This window comes from Physeter macrocephalus, chromosome 20 (assembly GCF_002837175.3).
Source record: "Physeter macrocephalus isolate SW-GA chromosome 20, ASM283717v5, whole genome shotgun sequence".
In the NCBI taxonomy this organism is placed as follows: domain Eukaryota; kingdom Metazoa; phylum Chordata; class Mammalia; order Artiodactyla; family Physeteridae; genus Physeter; species Physeter macrocephalus.
The window spans coordinates 15926234-15934866 of NC_041233.1; the positions used below are offsets into that span (position 1 = coordinate 15926234).

The 8633-nt window shown below is 39.0% G+C and overlaps 1 protein-coding gene across 3 annotated transcripts in view; it reads left to right on the forward strand.

Moving 5' to 3' along the window:
- The window catches only part of NRBF2 (nuclear receptor binding factor 2), a 45402-nt gene that overhangs the window by 13306 nt on the left and 23463 nt on the right, over positions 1–8633 (forward strand). The gene's annotated exons all lie outside the window — the stretch shown is intronic.

The window sequence follows — 8633 nt, forward strand, 5'->3', positions numbered from 1 at the left end:
ATCTGTATGTCTTCTTTGGAGAAATGTCTATTTAGGTCTTCTGCCCATTTTTGGATTGGGTTGTTTGTTTCTTTAATATTGAGCTGCACGAGCTGTTTATATATTTTGGAGATTAATCCTTTGTTGATTCGTTTGAAAATATTTTCTCCCGTTCTGAGGGTTGTCTTTTCATCTTGTTTATAGTTTCCTTTGCTGTGCAAAAGGAAGTTTTTTAAGTTTCATTAGGTCCCATATGTTTATTTTTATTTCCATTTCTCTAGGAGATGGATCAAAAAAGATCTTGCTGTGATCTATGTCAGAGAGTGTTCTTCCTGTGTTTTTCTCTAAGAGTTTGATAGTGTCTGGCCTTACATTTAGGTCTCTAATCCATTCTGAGTTTATTTAGTCAGGGAGTCTGATTCCTCCAGCTCTGTTTTTTTCCCTCAACATTGCTTTGACTATTCGGGGTCTTTTGTGTCTCCATACAAATTTTAAGATTTTTTGTTCTAGTTCTGTAAAAAATGCCATTGGTAGTTTGATAGGGATTGCATTGAATCTGTAGGTTGCTCTGGGTAGTATAGTCTTTTTCACAATATTGATTCTTCCGATCCAGGAATATGGTATATTTCTTCATCTGCTGGTATCTCAGTGTCTTATAGTTTTCTGCATACAGGTCTTTTGTCTACCTAGGTAGGTTTATTTCTAGATATTTTATTCTTTTTGTTGCAGTGCTAAATGGGAGTGTTTCCTTAATATCTCTTTCAGATTTTTCATCATTAGTGTATAGGAATGCAATGGTATATTTCTTCATCTGCTGGTATCATTTTTTTTTTTTTTTTTTTTGCGGTATGCGGGCCTCTCACTGTTGTGGCCTCTCCCGTTGCAGAGCACAGGCTATGGATGCGCAGGCTCAGCGACCATGGCTCACGGTCCTTCCTGATCTTAGAGGAAATGCTTTCAGTTTTTCACCATTGAGAATGATGTTTGCTGTGCGTTTGTAGTATATGGCCTTTATTATGTTGAGATAGGTTACCTCTGTGCCCACTTTCTGGAGAGTTTTTATCATAAATGGGTGTTGAATTTTGTCAAAAGCTTTTTCGGCATCTATTGAGATGATCATATGGTCTTTATTCTTCAGTTTGTTAATATGGTGTATCATATTGATTGATTTGCATATTTTGAAGAATCCTTGCATACCTGGGCTAAATCCCACTTGAGTGTGGTGTATGATCCTTTTAATGTGTTGTTGGATTCTGTTTGCTAGTATTTTGTTGAGGATTTTTGCATCTATATTCGTCAGTGATATTGGTCTGTAATTTTCTTTTTTGTAGTATCTTTGTCTCCTTTTGGTATCAGGGTGATGGTGGCCTCATAGAATGAGTTTGGGAGTGTTCCTTCCTCTGCAATTTTTTGGAAGAGTTTGAGAAGGTTGGGTGTTAGCTCTTCTCTAAGTGTTTGATCAAATTCACCTGTGAATCCATCAGGTCCTGGACTTTTGTTTGTTGGAAAATTTTTTTAAAATTGATTTTGTTTATTTTTGTCTGCGTTGAGTCTTCTTTGCTGCGCACAGCTTTCTCTAGTTGTGGCGAGCGGGGGCTGCTCTTGGTTATGGTGCGCAGGCTTCTCATTGCAGTGGCTTCTCTTGTTGCGGAGCATGGGCTCTAGGCATGCGGGCTCAGTAGTTGTAGCTCGCGGGCTCTAGAGCAGTGACTCAGTAGTTGTGGCGCACGGGCTTAGTTGCTCCGTGGCATGTGGGATCTTCCCGGACCAGGGCTCGAACCCGTGTCCCCTGCATTGGCAGGTGGATTCTTAACCACTGCGCCACCAGGGAAGCCCTGTTGGAAGATTTTTAATCACAGTTTCAATTTCATTACTTGTGATTGGTCTGTTCATATTTTGTGTTTCTTCCTGGTTCAGCCTTGGAAGGTTATACCTTACTAAGAATTTGTTCATTTCTTCCAGGTTGTTCATTTTAGTGGTATAGAGTTGCTTGTAGTGTCTTAGGATGCTTGGTATTTCTGCGGTGTCTGTTGTAACTTTTCCTTTTTCATTTCTAATTTTATTGATTTGAGTCCTCTCCCTCTTTTTCTTGATGAGTCTGGCTAATGGTTTATCAATTTGGTTTATCTTCTCAAAGAACCAGCTTTTAGTTTTATTGATCTTTGCTATTGTTTTCTTTGTTTCTATTTCATTTATTTCTTCTCTGATCTATATGATTTCTTTCCTTCTACTTCTGACTTTTGATGGGTGGGTTGGGTTCCCTCCCTGTTGCTTGTATGGCCTGAGGCAACCCAACACTGGAGCCTGCCTGGGCTCTTTGGTGGGGCTGATGACAGACTCTGGGACGGCTCATGCCAAGGAGTACTTCCCAGAATTTCTGCTACCAGTGTCCTTGTTCCCATGGTGAGCCACAGCCACCCCCCACCTCTGCAGGAGACCCTCCAACACTAGCAGGTAAGTCTGATTCAGTCTCCCCTGGGGTCACTGCTCCTTCCCCGGGTCCCGATGCGCACACTACTTTGTGTGTGCCCTCCAAGAGTGGAGTCTCTGTTTTCCCCAGTCCTGTCAAAGTCCTGCAATCAATTCCTACTAGGCTTCAAAGTCTGATTCTCTATTCCTCCTCCTGTTGCCAGACCCCCAGGTTGGGAAGCCTGACGTGGGGCTCAGAACTTTCACTCCAGTGAGTGGACTTCTGTGGTATAAGTGTTCTCCAGTCTGTGAGTCACCCACCCAGCAGTTATGGGATTTGATTTTACTGTGATTGCCCCCGCTCCTACCGTCTCATTGTGGCTTCTCCTTTGTCTTTGGATGTGGGGTATCTTTTTTGGTGAGTTCCAGTGTCTTCCTGTCGACGATTGTCCAGCAGGTAGTTGTGATTCTGGTGTTCTCGCAAGAGGGAGTGAGAGCACGTCCTTCTACTCGGCCATCTTGGTTGCTCCCCTTGCTCATATGATTTATATTCCTCATTCTGTTAATGTGTCATCACATTGGTTTTTGGGTAAGTTTGATTTGTTGAACCATCCTTGTATCCCTGGAATAAATCCCACTTGATTTGCTAGTATTTTGCTGAGGATTTTTGTATCTGTGTTCATCAGGGATATTGGCCTCTAGCTTTTTTTTTTTCTATGTGGTGTCCTTGTCTGGTTTGGTATCAGGGTAATGCTGGCCTTGTAAAATAAGTTTGGAAGTGTTCCCTGTGCTTCTAGTTTTTGGAAGACTTTGAGGAGGATTGGTATTAATTCTTTGAATTTTTGGTAGGATTCACCAGTGAAGCCGTCTGGTCCTGGATTTTTGTTTGTTGTGAAGTTTGTGATTACTAATTCAGTCTCCATACCAGTACAGGTGTACCTCATTTTATTGTGCTTTGCTTTATTGCACTTTGCAGATGTTGCATTTTTTTTTCTTTTACACATTGAAGGTTTATGACTACCCTGTGTCTTATTGGCACCATTGTTCCAACTGCATTATTTTCAAATTAAGGAATGTACATTGTTTTTTTAGATGTAATGCACACTTAATAGACAACAGTGTAGTGTAAACATAACTTTTATTTATTTATTTAAAAAATATTTATTTCTTTATTTGGCTGCACTGGGTCTTAGATGTGGCACGTGGGATCTTTTACTTGCGGCCTGTGGGACCTTTTTTAGCTGCAGTATGCGGGCTCTTACTTGCAGCATGTGGGATCTAGTTCCCTGACCAGGGAGCAAACATGGGCCCCCTGTGTTGGGAGCTTGGGGTCTTAACCACTGGACTACCAGGGAAGTCCCAGCATAACTTTTAGATGTATTGGGAAACCAAAAAATTTGTGTGACTCATTTTATTCCAGTATTCACTTTATTGCGGTGGCCTGGAACTGAGCTTGCAATATCTCAGAGATATGTCTGTGATTGGTTTGTTCAGATTTTCTGTTTTTACAGAATTTGGTCTTAGACAGTTTTGTGTTTCTAGGATTTTATCTATTTCTTCTAGGTTGCCCAATTTGTTGCCATATAATTGTTCATAATAGTCTCTTATTATTAGCCTTTGTATTTCTGTGTTACCAGTTGAAACATCTTTTCATTTTTGGTTTCTGTGTATTTTTGTGTGTGTGTGTTTTGTTTTTGCAGTTGGTTAGTTCCCCAACCAGGGATTGAACCCGGACCACGTTATTAAGACTTGTTTTGTGGTCTGACCTACGATCTATCCTGGAGAATGTTCCATGAGCACTTGAAGAATGTGTATTTTGTTGCTTTTGGATGGAATGTTCTGTATATATTTGTTCCATCTTGTCTAATATGTCATTTAGGGCCTGTGTTTCCTTACTGTTTTTTTGGTCTGGATGATCTATCTGTTGATATAAGTGGGGTATTAAAAGTCTCCTGTAATTACATTGCTGTCTGTTTCTTCCTTTAGGTCTCTTAATATTTGTCTTAAATATTTAGGTGCTCCTGGAATTGAAATTCATGAAGAGTGTTAAGTTACCTTTTCTGTCCTAAGTTTCCTGATAAACTTTAAGAAGAAAATAAATAAAATTTACTTTATTTGTTTGGGTTAGTACCCAAAATAGATACATTCTTGGCTTAAACATTACTTGAATTGTTAGTGATATCACTCATAAAGACCTATATTGTCTTTTATCTTTTTGTTGTTGTTGTTGAGGTATAGTTGTTTTACAGTGTTGTGTTAGTTTCTACTGCACAGTGAAATGGAGATCCCTGTGCTATACAGCAGGTTCTTATTAGTTATGTATTTTATACATATTAGTGTATATATGTCACTCCCAGTCTCCCAATTCATCCCCCACCCCCGCTTTGCCCCCTTGGCATCCATACGCTTGTTCGCTACGTCTGTGTCTCTATTTCTGCCTTGCAAACCACTTCATCTGTTCCATTTTTCTAGATTCCACATATATGCGTTAATATACGATATTTGTTTTTCTCTTTCTGACTTACTTCACTCTGTCTGACAGTCTCTACGTCAATCCACGTCTCTACAAATGACCCAATTTCGTTCCTTTTTATGGCTAATAGTCCATTGTATGTATGTACCACATTTTCTTTATCCCACATTTTCTTTATCCATTCGTCTGTCGATGGGTATTTAGGTTGCTTCCATGACCTGGGTATTGTAAATAGTGCTGCAGTGAACATTGGGGTGCATGTGTCTTTTTGAATTACTGTTTTCTCTGGGTATATGCCCAGTGGTGGGATTGCTGGGTCATACGGTAATTCTATTTTTAGTTTTTTAAGGAACGTCTGTACTGTTCTCCATAGTGGCTGTATCAATTTACATTCCCACCAACAGTGCAAGAGGGTTCACTTTTCTCCACACCCTCTCCAGCATTTGTTGTCTTTTATCATTTTTGAACAAAGTATTGAGATAAAACCTTCCCCATAAAATTTTAGTGCATCTTGAAGTAATTGACAGAAGAGAAAAACATGTTATCAGAATTATAAAATATCAGTGCCCAAACTTTTAGAATCCCTAACCAACGTTCCCATTTCAGTTGCTTCTTGTTCCTGTTTTATTTTGAATCAAAAAGAAGCATATGGATTTAATACTTTTAATGCTGTGATTCTGCCAAGAACAGTATGTAAAGAGAGATCAATTTTAATATTAGAGATCTTTAAAGATTGTTTTAAAAGTAAGAATTACTACAAAAATAAGTTTCGTACAGTATCTTTAATTGGAAAAGAATGCAGTTTAGTCTAATCTCCCCAATCACATTGTAAGCTTTATGGTGGTAGATACTTCTGGTGCTTTTACTGTCTTTTAACTCATTTAATTTTCACAACATTTTCATTTTAAAGATGAGAAAACTTGGGCAGGAAGTTAAGAAAGCCAAGTTCAGGTGTCTAATAAGTGCTCAAGCTGAGATTTGAACCTAGGCAGTTGGCATGTTCTGGGTGTCTAACAAGAACTTGGTGTAGGACCTGTATTTTTTAATAGGGAATTTGATTTCTGTGGTGCCAGATAACCTAAAGTAGGTGTGTGTTTTAAAACAAGATGTAACTCCTGAGTTGGCAGAGTGATCAGAGGTTGGATTTTACATGGGGAAGTTTTGGGGGAGTTGGAAGAGCCATGAGGTCCTGTTCCTACCACTTGAGAACTTTTTGTTTCTTTGGTGTTCAAGAAAAAGTTTATTCTCACACCATAGACAAAAATAAACTCAAAATAGCTTTAAGACAAACATAAGATGTGACACCACGAAACTCCTTGAAGAGAACATAGGGAAAACATTTGCTGAAGTGGCAATGTTTTCCTAGGGCAGTCTCCCAAGGCAATAGAAATAAAAGCAAAAATAAACAAATGGGACCTAATCACACAGAAGCTTTGCATAGCAAAGGAAGTCATAAACAAGGCGAAAGGACAGCCTACAGAATGAGAGAAAATACTTACAAACTATGCAACTGAGAAGGGCTTAATTTCCAAAATAATTAAACAGCTGATGCAACTCAATAACAAAAAACTAAACAACCCAGTCAAAAAATGGACAGAAGACCCAAATAGACAGTTCTCCAAAGAAGACATATAGACGACCAATAGGTACATGAAAAGATGCTCAACATCGCTAATAATTAGAAAAATGCAAATCAAAACTGTAATGAGGTACCACCTAACACCAGTCAGAATGGCCATCATTAAAAAGTATACAAATAACAAATGCTGGAGAGGATGTAGAGAAAAGGGAATCCTTCTGCACTGTTGGTAGGAATGTTAAGTTGGTGCAGCTGCTATGGAAAACAGTATGGAGGTTCCTTGAACTAAAAATAGAGTTAACATATGATCCAGCAATTCCACTCCTGGGCATATATCTGGGCAAAACTCCAATTCAAAAAGATACATGCACCCCTATGTTCATAGCAGCACTATTCACAATAGCCAAGACATGGAAACAACCTACATGTCCATCAACAGATGAATGGATAAAGATGTGGTATTATATATACACATGGAATATTACTCAGCCATAAAAAAGTGAAATAATGCCATTTTCAGCAATGTGGATGTACCTCAAGATTGTTATACTAAAGTGAAGTAAGTCAGAGGAAGACAAATACCATATGATATCACTTATATGTGGAATCTAAAATATGATACAAATGAACCTATTAACAAAACAGAAACAGACTCACGGACATAGAAAACAAATTTATGGTTACCAAAGGGGAAAGGGGGTGGGGAAGTTTGGGATTAGCAGAGACACACTAGTATACATAAAATAGATAACCGACAAGGACCTACTGTATAGCACAGGGAACTATATTCAATATCCTGTAATAAACCATAATGGAAAAGGATATGAAAAAAAAATTTATTCTACTATTGTGGAACTTGAAGTTTAACTAGGGAGCTTCGTAAATATAGTACAAGGTAGAAAATGATTAATGTCATTGGACAGAGAGACTAGAGGCAGTGTTAGAATAAGGTAACCTCAGAGAGCATCTCATCCCGGCTTCTCAAAGTGTGTCCAGGAGCTAGTGGCTTCAGCTTCACCTGGGTAGAATCTCAAGCCCTTCTGAATCAGTGTGCATTTTAAACAGATTACCCAGTGATTTGGATTCCATTAAAACTTGAGAAGCACAGATCTAACTCCATCATTTTACAGGTGAGGGAACAGGCCCTGAAGGATGAGATAACTTGGCTGGTTTAGTGGGATTACGAGGACTTGAGCGCAGTGCCCCAGGTTCTTGGTAGGGCTATGTCTGCACTGTGCCATCCTAGTTAGGAAGTACTTGGGGATTTCAGAGAAGGTTATCTCTTAAATAAGGCTTCTTTCAAAGCTTAGAAAGGTGAAGGCATATGCAGATTCTTTCATTATTTTTTTTTTCCTGTGCCTACAACCTTGTTGATTGTCACTTGCTTTAGCTATATGCTCAGAATACATTCCTTAGAGGAATCATGTTGATCATAACTTACCTTTCTTCATTATGTACATTCTCTCCCCAAAAGATCTGTATCATTTCTGGATACTATGTAATACTCCTGTGTTAAGAACATGTTTTTTGTTCAAATCCAGGACTCCATGGTTAAAATTATATTTTAAGCCCTTAGTCATTTCTGGTTATCCATTATTTTTAGGAATAAATTGAGACTTAGAGAAAAAGTTTGTTTAATTACTATTTGAAGAATAAAAAGCCTCTGAAACAATTGAAAGGTATAATCTTGCTTTTTAGAGTGTTGCTTGCCTCTTCCTTACAAAAATAGAAATGGGGAAAATGTAAACAGCATTCATTGCTAGAAGTGTACTGTTCCCTACTTTTGTCTTCACCTCTGTTTTGCACTGAGCATGATTTGTAAACTTGCAAATATTTCTAATCTCAGTTACAAAAGTGATTTTCTGAAGTATTTTTATGAGGCATCAGTGGCACATTTTTGAAAAGCATTCAACACAAATCATTTCACACCTGACACACAGACTTGATTTTTGCTTTTTAAAAAAAAACTGAGGTAAAGTACACATAAAATTTTCTGTCTAGGGGCTTCCCTGGTGGCGCAGTGGTTGAGAGTCCACCTGCCGATGCAGGGGACACGGGTTCGTGCCCCGGTCCGGGAAGATCCCACATGCCACAGAGTGGCTGGGCCCGTGAGCCATGGCCGCTGAGCCTGTGCGTCCGGAGCCTGTGCTCCGCAACGGGAGAGGCCACAACAGTGAGAGGTCCGCGTACCGC